This window comes from Delphinus delphis, chromosome 11 (genome assembly GCF_949987515.2).
Source record: "Delphinus delphis chromosome 11, mDelDel1.2, whole genome shotgun sequence".
Lineage (NCBI taxonomy): Eukaryota > Metazoa > Chordata > Mammalia > Artiodactyla > Delphinidae > Delphinus > Delphinus delphis.
The window spans coordinates 63,368,695-63,385,002 of NC_082693.1; the positions used below are offsets into that span (position 1 = coordinate 63,368,695).

The 16,308-nt window shown below is 40.9% G+C and overlaps 1 protein-coding gene and 1 non-coding gene across 4 annotated transcripts in view; both read left to right on the forward strand.

Moving 5' to 3' along the window:
• SYT1 (synaptotagmin 1) overlaps window positions 1–16,308 on the forward strand; it is a 533,541-nt gene that overhangs the window by 412,450 nt on the left and 104,783 nt on the right. The gene's annotated exons all lie outside the window — the stretch shown is intronic.
• Window positions 6,451–6,581, forward strand: LOC132434636 (small nucleolar RNA SNORA18). The gene has a single exon (XR_009521355.1). It is a non-coding gene; the product is annotated as a small nucleolar RNA SNORA18 (small nucleolar RNA).

Genomic DNA, 16,308 nt, shown 5'->3' on the forward strand with positions numbered 1-16,308 from the left:
GCCTGGATTTCCAACCCAGCTCCCTCGGTTCCAAAATTCATCTTATTAAAAGCTTCCCTTAACTTCTCTACCTAAGTTATAAACACCAATAATAATAAGAGCTACTATTTACTGAGAATCTACTGTGTGTCCACAAAAAAACTTCACAACAGTCTTCAAAAGTGGCATATTAAATCTGTTTTACAAAATGAGGGGAAAAACAAACCTGAGCCCAGGAAAGTCTAAGTAGTCTGTCCAGGTTCACACAACCAATGCCAGAGCTAAACTTCAAACACCGGTCTTTCTACTTCACCACTCTTTCTACTTCACCATACCATCTGCTTTAAACAGTGTCTCTCAGTCTCTTTAGCCTCCAAGTGTAGCTATAAACTCAACTTAAATGCAACAACAAAAAAAAGAGCAAAACCAAACTGATACAAATTAGTTTTTCCTCAGCTTTGGCTTGTTTATTTTGGAATTTCAACGTTTGGTCAATTTTCTTTGACAACATTCAACTGATTAAAATCTACATATATATTTTCCCTCTCAAATATTATAATACACTGCAAATGTAACACAGCAAAAGAAAAAAAAAACAGTAAATAGCTATGGCATTTTTGTTTCTTCTTCATAATATTTCATAAATACTTACCATGAATTCCTGTCCAGGATACAAAGTCCTAAAATTCAAAGGTCCTGTCCAGGATACAAAGCCCTAAAGTTCAAAGGTACTCATTAACACAAACATGTTATTATTCACTCATGATTGCTGATGAATTTAATGAAGGCAGAGGGATTTTGCCTTCCAATAAAAAAAATTCATTAAATAGAATTTAAATTCACATTCATTTATTCAGAACATATATTGAATATCTGTGAAATTACCACTGTAAAGTGCATGGAATGGAAGATTAAGATTCACATATGGGAAACGGTCAATAATTGTAGCAAAATTTCGTAATGAAAATTAACAAAAGCAGTTTTGTAAAGAGCCAGATCTGAAGTATAAATTACTGGGCACCGTATGTTTTAGGCGCAAAGAAAAGGTACGGACAGGGAGGGTCCGTGGAAGAGTTGAAAAAAGTGAGCTAGTCTTTCAAACTGAGTAGATTTTGAATAGGCAGAAGGAAACTAAGAATGCCTTCCAAAAGTTAAGAGGTGAACAAGAGACAACTGACAGAGCTAAGACCGCCAATGACAGGCCCAGGTAGAAGTAGAGTGAAAGCTTGAACAGATATCCTGAGAAAGAAGACTGAATGAAGTAGTTTAGTGACAGTTTGTCCCTTACAATGTCAGACTGATCAACCTAAACTCAGGACGCTAAATAAAGCTCGTAAAACTTGTTCTTCCCAAGGACAAGAGCTGGAATATGAAAGCCAGCCCCACCTCTATGCCAAGCACTCTACTAAGTGCTTTTCTCACATGATCTCAGGTAATCCTTGGTGCAGTCCTATGGGGTCATTCTTCAGATCCCTGTTTGGGATTGGCCAATCCCCATCGGCCCGGTGCACCCAGAAGGTAAGCACCAGAATAAAGATTTAGACCTAGGTCTGACTCCCAAACCCATTCTCTCTCTCCTCTGCCATATTGCTACTTAATTGACTAACACTCAGTGAGTCCAAGGATATTGCCAATCTTGTTTCTCTTCTTATCCCCAGTGCCTGGCACTGTGCCTGGAACATCCCAAGTGCTTAAATAAGTATTTCCAAGGGAATCGGTTGGACAAATTAAAATAAAAATTTTCTTTTACAAACATGCATGAGTCATACCACCTTCAGAGAATTCATCTTTGAAGGATACCCAGTTATTCCAGTTGTACTGCCTATATGGTACATATTTTGAATTCCAGCCCCTCTCTCCAAAATTCTTTCTCAGTATACAATACAGTCTTCTCTCTGTCCTCAGTTGTGGCCTGTCTTTAAAAGGTAAGTTTGATTGAAATGGTCATAAGCTGTTTCCAAGTATGACCTATAAGGTGATGATCCAACTGAGTAAAATAGTTTTAGTTATTATGATCAAGTAATGAAGTGGATATTCTTGTGAGACTTCTATTCTGACTCTGACCAAAATGTTTTGAGCAATAACATCATTATATAGTCTCTCAAATGGGTCACTATAGGAAAAATCATCAAGAGATATAAGTTCTGGATACATGTAGTGCCAAGGAAATCTGTTTTAAGAGAAACTAGTGTAGGTGTTAGTTTTCTTTTTTATTTAAAGAATAAAGAGTGAGAGTTTTCAGTCGAACTTTAAATACAGCAAAGTGGTTTAGAAGCATGGATTTCATGAATATAGATTGGAGGAGCATAAAGTGAGGAGTGGGAATTGAAACAGGAATGAATAGAAAACAAAAGAAGGGTGAGAAAAATGATATAGACAAGTGCAATCTTGCCTGTATCTGGTTGTTTTACTATTGAAATAGCAAAGAGGATTCTGAGTGGGAAGCAGTGTCATCAATGCAGGAGAATGTCTCGTTCTGTCCTGTCCTCCAATTCCACACATTTGGATCTTGTACAATGTCATCTTTTCTGGTGGTTCATCATATGCTTTGGAACAATTTTTTTTATTATCTTGTTTGTGACTTCTTCAAATAAAATGTTTTCACCTTCTGCTTTACTCCTGCCTCGCTTTGAGCAAGCCAAATGTTTGTATTGTGAATCTTTAATCCATTACAATCTGTTACCCTGCAATTAGATGAAATGTCAGCAATTCAGTTGTACTATTTGTACTAAAGAATAAGGGAGAAGAATGAGGACTTGCTGATAAACAAGAACTTAAATAATTAAAGGATGAAAGAGAGGGAGCCCGCATACACACATGCAAACCTACTTGTTTTACACGTGGCTAAGGTTCTTTCCAATTGTGAACAAGAGGCCTTAAATACTGCAAATTACTTTTATTCCTTCATTCTTTCATTTATTCAACATATATTTATTAGGGCTCTTTTGTGAGCCAGGGACTGTACTAGCTTCTAGAAAAACAGTGGTGAAGATAAACAGACCCATTAAGCGTAGTCAATTATACTTTAATTATGAGACAGTACCACAAGTAGATAAAAGCTCTGAGCCTGGGCTCCACCGATGTGTATCCAACCATGACTCCACTTACTATTGGTGTCCTTAGGCTTGTTACTTAACCCTTCTGTAAAATGGGATTAATATTACCCACCTCCATGAGTTGTGATACACTCTAAAAGATAATTCATTGAAAGCACTTAAACAATACTTGGCACCTAATAAACTCTCAACAAATACTAGGTTTTCTTATTATGGAAGACACTGATCAGAGCCTTTATTTCCTTGCCACTGAAAAAGCACTGCTCTGACCACTAGACTTATATACGTTCTTTTGTGAGGAGACTGAGACAGCCTTAGGGTTCAGAGGACATCAGCATACAGTTCTGATGAAAGACAGGATATCCGAGTTTAGCTCCCATGTGTGAGAAACGGTGGATGAAGACAGACTGTGGGTGACATGGAGAAGAGGTCACAAGGCCAATCCAGGGTAAGGCTTAGCACGCATGAGTGGAAGGTGGCACTAACACAGTGTGGCCCCAATGACCACGCACTTCTCTATGCTCTGACACCACAAAAAAAGAATTCAAAGTCCAGGCCCTACTAAATCAAAAAGACTGTCAGTAACAAGTATTGGTGACGATGTGGCAAAATCGAAACCCTCACACAGCTCTAAAGGGTGTAGCCGCTTTGGAAAACAGTTTAACAGTGTCTCAAAATGTTCAACAGAGAGGATTCCTATGACCTAGCAATTCTACTCCTAGGTTTATACTCGCCCCCCAAAGTGGAGACGCATTTCCACACAAAAAAAATTGTAGAAGAATGTTCGTAGCAGTATTTTTCACAATTGCCAAAGAGTGGAAAGAATTCAAATTTCCATCAACTGATGAATAATTAGACAAAACATGCTATAGTCACACAGTAGAATATTATTCAGCCATAAAAAAGAGTGTAGCACTGATACGTGCTACAACATGGATAGATCAGAACAGCCAAATCCACAGACGGAAAGCAGATGAATGGTTGCCTAAGGCTGGGAGTTGCAGGGTGGGGTGGGGGGCAGTAGAGGAGGAGGCATGAGGAATGACAGCTGGTGGGTATGAGTTTCTTTGTGCGCTGATGAAAGTATTCTAAAATTAGATAGTGGTGATGGTTAACACAACTCTGAATCTACTAAGATCCACTGAAGTGTATCCTTCAAGAAGGTGAATTTTCTAGTAGGTGAAGTATAACCTCAATAAAGCAGTTTTAAAAAAAAATGTTATTTCAGGCACTGAAACCCTAATCATGGAAGCATGATGTTCTAGGTTGACCTGGGGTTCCATCTGAAACAGAACTGATGTATGCTGGGAATCCTCTCCCAATACTGTTTCCAAAGTTGAGGGATATTTCCTCAAAATATTCCAGTCTCCCTTTAAATCAGAACATGTGTCTGCAGGATCCTGCTCTTCACCACCACACCTCTTGATGTAAGGTCAATACTAAGACCCCTTGGAGAGATGAAGAACCCAGGCTCAGGCCACGTGGCTAGCCAGTGAGAACTCAGGATTCAGACACCCTTTTTCTGATTCCAAAGCCATTTTCTACTAGTGTACTCTCTCGTAGGGTAGAAGCTTTAGGGTTGCTTATCCTGACACAAGAACAATGTTCTAAATATTAGAACTACCCACTCCCTTTTGCAGTCTGCCTTCCTACGGTAGATTCTCAGAGATTCCTCCAGTCATTTCCTTGCTCTTTTCTGTGCCTTGACTAGCAACGTCATGCCTTTTTTTAATGGAGGTAGAACTCAACATATAATAAAATGCAGATATGAAGTGTACAGTTCAATGTGTCTTCACAACTGTATACACCAATATAAGCACCACTCCAATCAGGTTGCAGAACATTTTTTTACCCCCGAGAAGTCCCACATGCATCTTGGTGTCTATACAGGAATGCACCGATACTTACTCTAATGGGATTCTATCGTTTTTTCTTCCTCATTCTCACTAAGTGCCCTGATAATACTCAGCATCACCTTGATCTTTAACCCACAGCGTATTGTTTCCGCTGTACCGTACGACTGGCACCTCATTACACACATCCCTGTTTTCTAAGTGTCAGTGCCAAGCCGCTTTGTGCCGTTACATAAAAAGATGCCTTGTTTACCTGTTTTGTTGTCTACAGGAGTATAAGGTCCTTGGAAGTAAGGAAAGTATTTACTACTTTTGCACATCACAGTAATTAGCTCTTAGGAGAACGTGTGGCAGGGATCAAATGAGGACAGATCCCACCAAATCCCATCAACCCTCTGAGCCTCATTTCCTTATATGTAAAATGCTGTTGAAAAATGTAGAACGATATGTACTTACGTGTTTGAAATTTACTTTTGTTTTTTCCCCAATGATTTTTAGAAAATTCATAGAGTTGTGCAACTATCAGAACAACCTAATTAAAGAACATTTCCATCACCCCAAAAAGAAACCTTGTGCCCATTTGCAATCACTCCCATTCCCAGCCCTCATCCCCAGGCCACTATTGATCTACTTTCTGTCTCTATGGACACTGCCTATCTAGACACTGCCTATCAACGTAATTCTACAGTATGTGGCCTTTAAAAAGTTATTTTTCAAACCCAGGTCTGTCTGATGCCAAATGAGTTCCTCAAGTAAACAGATACATTGAGTAGAAAATCACTTGCTCTTTGGGGGAGCGGGGGGGAGATTCATGGTTTCCAGTACCATCTGGCAGTTTCAGGAGTATTCTTCCTCTCACTGTAGCACCACTGACAGTCTCAGTATCTCTTTCACTCACTCCTGTCCACTCTTTCCAGATTTCAAGTGCCTGAAGACAAAGAGGAATGGCACCTAAGCTTTTGGGAAGACTGATGGGAGGTTTCTGTCAGTCTACTGCAAACAAAACTTCTGCCACTTGGCGTCCCCTGCCAGCCTTATCTCCTCTCTTCTCTCTTTTTATCTCTTTAGGAGAACTCAGGGAACAAATAAACCATTTAGATTGCTTTTTTGCTCCCTTTTAAATGTCCCCCAAGCTGCTAATAACGTGCAGTTATTTTCTCCCTGATGGAACACAGCGAGACTGTGAAGCAGGCATGTATGTCAGGGTGCTCACAGGGTCTTACCTGGCCCCCAGGAGCTGGCAGGAGTCCAGCTTGGAAAACACAGGAGAGCACCGGGCAGTAGGAGGACCCAGAGCACAGCGAATCCAGCCTTGGGCAAACCATCTAAAACGCTTAGAGAACAGTGTTCTTAGGGGTAATGCCCTTCATTCTAAACTGAGCCCCTCCTTTCAACATCCTTTCTGAAAGTAACTTCTAAATCAGTATTTTTGGTTTTGGGTGGAACATAATGAGTTTATATGCAAGAACAATTTGCTGGACTTCAGATAACACTGAAGTGGAGAGATGAGGATTTGTGAGTGAAATGTGAGGCCCTACAGACAATTCTATTAGAAGGGAAGAGTTGAGGTCTATCCCGATGGGGCTTTTTCTGTAAACCTACATCGTTGGAAACGCCTCGTAGATTAACGGTGTGGTTTCCTTTACTCAAAGAACTACATGTTAGATCTGTGGGAAAGAACTACAAGACAGAGCTGCCAAGTGAACTATGAAAAACCTAACTTTTTACCTTAGGTATTGGCATATCCCAATGATCTGTACTGTTCTAGGGTGTGATGGCTTAGGAGGGAATATGATCTGAACCTCATACATTTTTAGAGGGTGTCAAACCCTCTAAAAAACCCTGGTTCTGCCTGTCAGAACCAGGCAGATCCATCTCCTGACCCTGAACATGGTCCTAAAGTAAATCGCTTGAGGAAATTGGATCCCAAAGATTACAGGTGGGGAATTTTGAAGTGTGTCCATATTTCATTGGAGATCAAAGAAACCTAACTAAAAGAATTGTGGGCTGACTCACATGATAACTTATTTTTGAAAGGGCTGTTTTATCTTGAAGATTATGAGTTAGGAGAAACTAAGGTGATTGGCAGTGGAAAGAATCAGAACGTGTGAAATTCCTTAAAAATTTATTGACTTAAATAACTTTGTGTTACACATAATTTAAAAAAAACTCTTTAAGAAAAGGGAAAAAAAATTTTTTTTTTTTTTTAAATACTTCTAGTCATGTCTCCTCATTCTCTAAGCTGCAAACACTCTGGAATGTGGTGAGAGGTTATTTAGCAAAAGTTAACCAACTGCTCTTCAGTTTAAGGTGTTACTTCTGCATGTATAAATCAATATTCTGACAAGGAGCTTCCCTGAATTTTCTCCTTCTGCTAGTGTAGGAGGGGAACTTTTAGGAACCAGCATAGTGTCAGGAGTTGTCTGTTCTTAATTGTATCTCAGTGTCAGAAAGCAAAAATAGAGTGAGATAAGAATATTCAAATAGGTCAAGAGTCTGGAGTTTTGTTTTTTGATCTTTGAACATATTTTTGGATAGCCTAAGTCATAAAGAGAGAATGTAGACAGTAGCCTTTGAAATGCTTGCCTGATTTAAAAAAAAAAAAATTACCATCAATGTTTAACTTAGAATTTGAGGACAGATGTGTGCTGCTTCTTTAGGTCACTGGCTTTCCAAGTCCCATCATGTTGATGCTTTGTTTATATTGAGGCCACATTTGAAAATTACATCCAGGCTATGGAACCTGAGTGTCACAGTAGGATTGCCTAATTTTAGGGGAAATTATGTTGTCTTTTTTTGTTGTTGTTGCTGCGGTACACGGGCCTCTCACTGTCGCGGCCTCTCCCGTTGCGGAGCACAGGCTCCGGACGTGCAGGCTCAGCGGCCATGGCTCACGGGCCCAGCCGCTCCGCGGCATGTGGGATCTTCCCTGACCGGGGCACGAACCCGTGTCCCCTGCATCGGCAGGCGGACTCTCAACCACTGCGCCACCAGGGAAGCCCTCTTTTTCTTTTTGGTAGACAGTATTTTCAAAGCTCCGTTAGCTAGAAAAACCAGGTAGAGCACAAACTTAGCTTAACTGTGTTTAAACTCCCATCTATTGAGTTTGTGTGGGGGGCAGATGCGTGTTAGGTGTGTTATCTCATTGATTCCTCACAGTGACACTCTGGGGTACGTACCCTCCATATCCCCAACGGATAGACAAAGAAGCTGAAACTCAGAGAAACTGAACAGCATGAGGCCATGCAGCTAATGGGAGGCCTGGGGTTCCGACATGGTCTGACTCCAGACACACATCACGCATCACATGGGATCGCCTCTAACTGAAAAAGAGGTCACAAGGCCTGCATTAGGGATGATGTTTTAGTCTGCAAACGCACACCCGCTCTGCACACACTCCGTACTTTGTTCCTCTTACTCTTACGCTCTCAACTCTAAGGCCTCCACCCTACTGTGCGAAGAGGGCTACGACAGCTTGCCTCAGTTCAACACCAATCCCAATTCCCAACCCTCTAGCTGTCCCCCAGCTTCCTGGGTCAATCTTTCTATGACATAGATCCATCTGTGACAGATCCACCTAGGATTCACATGTTTCTGTTTCCAAGTCTCTCTATTCCCCATCTTCCCATCTGTTTCATTCCATCCTATCTCAAGTTCCCGGCAGGAGGAAGTCATTGCTTCCATCTCTTTCATCACTTTTCCTGATACCAGGTACAATGGTGAACTTGGAGTTGGACATCTGCCTGGTAACTATCCCTAGGACACCAAAGATCAATGAAACATTTTCACGTTCTCCAGACAGTGTTTAATAAGGTATACTTGAATCTAAGAGACAGTTCTTTGTAAAACAAAGTATCTTTGTCTGCTTAGAGTTTCCTAAGCCCCTGTGTATCACAAAACAAGAGAAGCTCCTTATTTGCATCCTATACAGAAGATTTTGAGCTCTGTAGAATTTCTCAATATTTTTGTCACTCCCGAAATAATTCTTAAAAAGCAATGAATCTGCCAGAAAGGGCTGATTCCTTTATGAGGTGCTACAATTTGAAACATGGCACTGACCATCCTGCGAGATTGCCACTTCAAACCCTTCTTACAAGAGAAAGAATAAGAGGGAAAGAAAATGCATGAGCTACCTCTCACCAAACCAGATGATTACTAAGTGCCTGTCATCCAGTTTCCCATTTAGCCTTTCTTCAAATCCAAATATTTAATATTTTGAGAATAAAATCATAGCATTCCTGCCTGGAAATTTATGTCATCTTTATATGAATTAATTTCACATATACCTTAGCCAAATTTTTAAACACTTTTTATGTTAGGTCTGAATTTTAGCAGGATAACTAGCCTTTATTAAATGAGCAGTGGCTGGTGTCATTGTCAGTCATGACTTCCAAAAACCTCGTATCAGTTGGTGGCAGACCTGGTTTCCTGCACAAGGAAATCATCTCTATCGGGGGATTTCTAGAGACCTTGATTCTCACCACCACCCCAAAACCCCAGCCTCTTCCACCTGCTGGTTTATGGTCTCTCTCCAAAAATCTCCTGACTTTGTAATTCGAATTGCTGATCCATTCCCTTGGGAGGTAAAACAATTTACATATTTAATTTATATATGAAATAATTAAACACATTAGCTCAATTAAATCTCACAGACTTGTGTTACACATATTACGCTAAACGTGCACATGAGGAAACCAAGACTCACAGAGGCTAAGAAACTTGTCTGAAATCACATAACTAGGAAGTAACGACCAGATGTTTAAATGGTTTGCTGAAAAGTCCACGTTAATTACTATTTATTCTATTTTTAAATTCCAAAGTGGAGCAGGGACTCCACGTCAGATTCCTGGGGTTGAGAGTTAGGAACGGTTCAAGCCACGTATAAAGGGACCTGGTAATTCACTTAGGAAAGAAATGTAGCATGCGACAGTGGTGACCTTTAAAAACTGGGTAAGGGTTTTCCCGAAGTAGTAATCAGGATCAGAAGGGTGCCTATTTAAATAGCATACATGCAGTTTGAATTCTTTTTCTTCCTTTTTTGGTGTGCTGGAGGAAAGAAAATTGTTTATCCCAGTGACTGTGACTTCATATCCAACAGTGCTGAACCTCAAGAGAGAAAAGAGATGAGACAGCTGCATTTTAACAAGGTTGATTTAGGCCAGAGCTGCTGTTTGGGGCCTCTGGTTTGAGTCCGAGATAAGTATTTACCAGGATGTACTGCTATACAAGTCACCAGCAAATGATTTCACGGAAGAACCCAGTACACAATCACAAGGATCAAACCCCCTTTCAGATCCTCATGTTCGGCGCATAATGAATTCAGTGCCCTGGGCTAGAACTTAAGTAACTGGGAGCAAAACCCAGCTCATCATGTGTCATTTCTACAGGAAGATAATGCTTGATACATTATGTGATCTCCTGTATGTGAAGCAGGAAGCCACTGTCCAGCCATTAGAGTGTCAGGACCGAAGACAGAGAGAAAGGCTGGGAGCCCAACAGGGAGGGTGTAGTGGATTATTTCTCTCTGGGTGTTGATGTGGTGACCTGCCATTGCCCACTGCCCTTCCCATTCTCAGCATACTCGCCCGCCAATGTTCTCTAAGAAAATGCTTCTGGGTGCCTCCTTTCCACATAAAATCATATGCACTTGGGCTCAGAACCGAGAATGGAAATGGTTCATTTCCCAAATGCAGGTTCTGGCCCATCTGAACAAAGATTTGTACGCAGTAAGTTAAAATCTCTCAAAGAGTTTCAAGCGTCAGTTTTTCAAACATATTCTCGGACTGTGAAAATTAAGGATTAATATATCCCTGAATGGAAACTGCTAATTAACATCTTCTATGCTTTATTCTTCCTATTAAGTCTGAGATTATTTTCTTACTTTTAAACATGCTGCATCTGTTTGGATTATCTTTTTCTTTAATTTATTTTTTTTAATTTTTTTTTTGGCTGCATTGGGTCTACGTTGCTACGCACAGGCTTTCTCTAGTTGCAGCGAGTGGGTCCACTCTTCGTTGCATTGCGCGGGCTTCTCATTGCAGTGGCTTCTCTTGTTGCAGAGCACAGGCTCTAGGCATGCGGGCTCTAGAGCACAGGCTCAGTACTTGTGGCACACGGGCTTAGTTGCTCGGTGGCATGTGGGATCTTCCCAGACCAGGGCTCGAACCCATATCCCCTGCACTGGCAGGCAGATTCTTAACCACTGCACCACCAGGGAAATCCTGGATTATCTTTTGTGTCCCATATATTTCAGCTTTTATTAGTTCATATTTGTCCCCCCAAAATGTAGGTTAAATAGGTGATAAGTAAGATTTACACTATCTGTTTTTATGAGTTTAACAGTAAATATTATTAATATTGCTTTACATTTGTGTGATGCTTTCATGTGCTCTAGAGACTATTGGGAACCAGCCCTGTGTTTCCAAACCAAATTCTCTCTCCCCTCAAGTCTCAGGGCTGTGGCATCTATGGAAGTTGCCTATCTATTTTGGGCTCTTAAAATAGAAGAACCACAATCTTTCTCTGAGAGAACTGAATAATCAATGTCCATTAATTGGGGGTAAGATATCCATTTGAGGCAGCTTAGAATGACCTTCTGAAGCGACTAAAGCCTAAATAAAAAGGTGTTTAAATGTGGCATGGAAACCAAAGATACCCCTCCTGGCAGGGTGCAGTGTTGAAACAGCTACCCCAAAGAGCCTACCTCTCTGGAGGGTTTTAAAAAATAAGCATTGGGGGCTTCCCTGGTGGCGCAGTGGTTGAGAGTCCGCCTGCCGATGCAGGGGACACGGGTTCGTGGCCCGGTCCGGGAAGATCCCACATGCTGCGGAACGGCTGGGCCCGTGAGACACGGCCGCTGAGCTTGCGCGTCCGGGGCCTGTGCTCCGCGGCGAGAGAGGCCGCAGCAGTGAGAGGCCCGCGTACAGCAAAAAACAAACAAACAAAAAATAAGCATTGGGTCATGGATTTATAGTCCTGCTTCAAGGTAAGGGGACAGACAGGGCGATCTCTCATGGGATCTAGCAGCCTGGTGATTCATCAAAGAAGGTGTTTAAAAAGCAAAACCGTGAAAGAAAAAGAGCTGTAGCATCAATCTAAATCAAGGCTCACATGTACTTTCTCTTTTTCTTTTTTAACTTCTAATCTCTGCCTGCATTTTCATAAGACCTATCACAGTAGGACATACCCTCTACAATTACTTTGACAAGCAATGGTATCAGTACTTAGGTTTTTAGTCTCTTTCAAAGTAGTCAATTTTTGACAGTGACAAATAGCAGAAACTGATTCCTGAAGCTCTGACTCCAGTCATAGATTTGGAGAGTTGATTTAGCAGAGTGGCTTTCCGTATATTAGCCCCTGGCTAACTTTCTTGGGCAAGTGCGCATAGGCAGCAAAATTTCAGTGGAAACTTACACAAACGCAATAAAAAACAGAAGTTATATCGTGTTGACTTTTCTACCAGGTAGATTTAAAAAAAAAAAAAAAGTACCAGTTTTTTAACAATCTATTTTTAATGACAGTTATATACAGCAAAATATTCTGCCCAGAGATGAGATTTCACACTGTAGAGTTCTTGCAAACAGAAGCAGTAACAAGCTGAGCCTCTGGCCATCCTATCTAAACTACATAGAAATTCATATTCATGGAAGCCAACTTTAACTTATAATTTCACACATTAAAATGGGCTTAGTGCTCAAAAATAGGAAAGTGGCTAATTACACTACCACTTAATGGAATATTAGGCATTAGACATAATTATATGGAAAAATGCTTTAATATGTTAGGCAGAAAAAGCAAAATATAAAATTTTATACATAGATACATATGCTTGTGTTGTAGGTTTTTTAAATATTTGCATATGGAAAAGATAATTTGGGGATCTATGAAAATGAGATTATTGTTTTAGGATGCTAAGATAGTATTTTTGGTCCAATTTTTTTTTTTTTTGCGGTATGCAGGCCTCTCACTGCTGTGGCCTCTCCCATTGCGGAGCGCAGGCTCCGGACGCACAGGCTCAGCAGCCATGGCTCACGGGCCAAGCCGCTCCCACGGCATGTGGGATCCTCCCGGATCGGGGCACGAACTCATGTCCCCTGCATCGGCAGGCGGACTCTCAACCACTGCGCCACCAGGGAAGCCCTTTGGTCCAATTTTTAATGTACATATATAAATGTAAATATACACACACACATGTACATTTGATGTAACAAATGACCACTTTTTCAAAGTTCAGTCTAGTATATTTTTTTTCTGCACAAGTTTTTTTTTTTTTTTAAGTGCTCTACCATGAGTTTTAAGAAAATGCAGGTAAACCCACATGTTCCCTCCTTCATTCACTTCTCTGCTCATAAGACCCCTGCCAGCTGCAATACCCACATATTGAATGGGTTTCCATTTTAACTTGTATTCAGCTAAGTTTTTCCTTTTCTTTTCCAAATGAGTTTGCCCCAGAAATGTTCCCCTAGATTATTCCACAAAAGCATGTAGTATTTACCCTTAAGTAATTAGAAAATAGGAAGGCGAGAATAGATTAACATTTAAAAATAAGAGAGAGCACCCCTGCCGTGCTTCTGTGGCGTTTGAGATGTGCAGTATCATACATGTGTTTCGTCACTGGCTAAGTGAGAAATCTGGAAGGGGCTAGGAAAAGTTGTGTGGCTGCAGTAAAATCTCGACTGACAAAGAGAAGTTTCTGTGGTGAATGTTTCCATGCCCTACAAAGGAATGGGGCAAAATAAAAAGATCAAGACTTATACCTCGGGTTAATGCAGCAAAAACTATATTGGTAAAAAATTTCAGTGCCACGGAGATGCCATCACACAATCACATTGATCAAAATGCTTCCCTGAAGCATGGATTTCAAGCGTTTGCATTTTTCATGCCAGCCAACTGCTATTCTAAGTAGCCATCAAGTTTTCATAACCTTCTCCTGGCCACCTCCAGAAACTGTGGTGGTGAGCAGGTCTGTTCCACTGCAATGGATATTCTATAATATCTGAATCCCAGTTACGTATCTTTACAGGGGGAGCCTGAGACTGAGGGAGACTGAACCATGAATTCATTTCTACATGACCTTTGGCCTGCTTCTGACAGCTAAGGAGATTTGACTTCCTGGCTGGCCTGCTAGAAGCTCAGGGAATGAGACTTCCCAGTATTTACTATGTCATTTTCTAAATCACAGTTTCAGACAGAGTATGATGTAGTATACCTCCTTGGTGGGGAAAAGCAATGTTATGGCCCAGAGGGAAAAAAAAAAAAGCATGTGCCCTCATTCTTGTTAGATGTGGAAAACAAACCATCGGGTGAACAGGAAAATAAATACTGTTATGCACCTAGCTTCATACCAAAAAGATATTACTTTGTTGACCTTGCTTGCCTTTTCAATGCCAACTTCAGGTCTATTTGTTAATGCCAGCTTTGAGTAATTCAAAATGTATATAAAACCATTTTCATGAAACCTACGGTTCATGGAAGACAGAGGAGAGGTTGTCCATTTCGTGTGAGGCCTATGATTTCCCTCTTTCCATACTGATTTATATACCTGCAGGGAGGACTCATGGATCAAGAAGGTACACCTTGGTTCAAACTGCCTCTGCTATTCATGACTGTGCAAACTTGGAGAATTCAGCTAACCTCTCTGTGCTTTAATTTCCTTATGCCTAAGATAGAGAATACAAAACCCTATCACAATAGCAATTATACCTCAAGAAAAACCCTCATCACAGACTACTATAATAAGATGCTACATGTGAAAACATCCAGAACCAGTAAGCATGCAATGAACACTAGCTTCCTTTCTTTTTTTCTCCTTCTACACTCTTGGGCTATTATAACTTACACAATAATTGTGTTACTTAAATTCCCTACTACTTCTTTCAAATACAAAGACCATATTTACTGATACAGGGGAACAAATACATAAAGCTTAAATCATATTGTGTCATATTTTTTTAAAGGGTAGTCCAACAAAATGGGACCAAGATTTTCTTGCCGTCCGTAGACAGTTCATTTTAGCCTTTTTTTTTTTTAACATCTTTTTTGGAGTATGATTGCTTTACAACGGTGTGTTAGTTTCTGCTTTATAACAAAGTGAATCCGCTATGTATATACATATATCCCCACATCCCCTCCCTGTTGCATCTCCCTCCCACCCTCCCTATCCCACCCCTCTAGGTGGTCACAAAGCACCGAGCTGATCTCCCTGTGCTATGCAGCTGCTTCCCACTAGCTATCTATTTTACATTTGGTAGTTTATATATGTCCATGCCACTCTCTCACTTTGTCCCAGCTTACGCTTCCCCCTACCCCTGTCCTCAAGTCCATTCCCTAGTAGGTCTGTGTCTTTATTCCCATCTTGCCCCTAGGTTCTTCAAGACCTTTTTTGTTTGTTTGTTTGTTTAGATTCCATATATATGTGTTAGCATACGGCATTTGTTTTTCTCTTTCTGACTCACTTCACTCTGTATGACAGACTCTGGGTCCATCCACCTCACTACAAATAACTCAATTTCGTTTCTTTTTATGGCTGAGTAATATCCCATTGTATATGTGTGCCACATCTTGTTTATCCATTCATCTGTCAATGGACACTGAGGCTGCTTCCATGTCCTGCCTATTGTAAACAGTGCTGCAATGAACATTGTGGTACATGACTCTTTTTGAATTATGGTTTTCTTAGGGTATATGCCCAGTAGTGGGATTGCTGGGTCATATGGCAGTTCTATTTTTAGTTTTTTTGGTGTTGTTGCGGTAGGCGGGCCTCTCACTGTTGTGGCCTCTCCCGTTGCGGAGCACAGGCTCCGGACGTGCAGGCTCAGCGGCCATGGCTCACGGGCCTAGCCGCTCCGCGGCATGTGGGATCTTCCCTGACCAGGGCACGAACCCGTGTCCCCTGCATCAGCAGGCAGACTCTCAACAACTGTGCCACCAGGGAAGCCCTATTTTTAGTTTTATAAGGAACCTCCATACAGTTCTCCATAGTGGCTTATCAATTTACATTCCCACCAGGAGTGCAAGGGGGTTCCCTTTTCTCCACACCCTCTCCAGCATTTATTGTTTGTAGATTTTTTGATGATGGCTATTCTGACCAGTGTGAGGTGATACCTCACTGTAGTTTTGATTTGCATTTCTCTAATGATTAGTGATGTTAAGCATCCTTTCATGTGTTTGTTGGCAACCTGTGTATCTTCTTTCAAGAAATGTCTATTTAGGTCTTCTGCCCATTTTGGATTGGGTTGTTTGTTTTTTTGATATTGAGCTGGCTGAGCTGCTTGTATATTTTGGAGATTAATCCCTTATCAGTTGCTTCATTTGCAAACATTTTCTTCTATTCTGAGGGCTGTCTTTTTGTCTTCTTTATGGTTTCCTTTGCTGTGCAAAAGCTTTTAAGTTTCATTAGGACCCATTTGTTTATGTTTGCT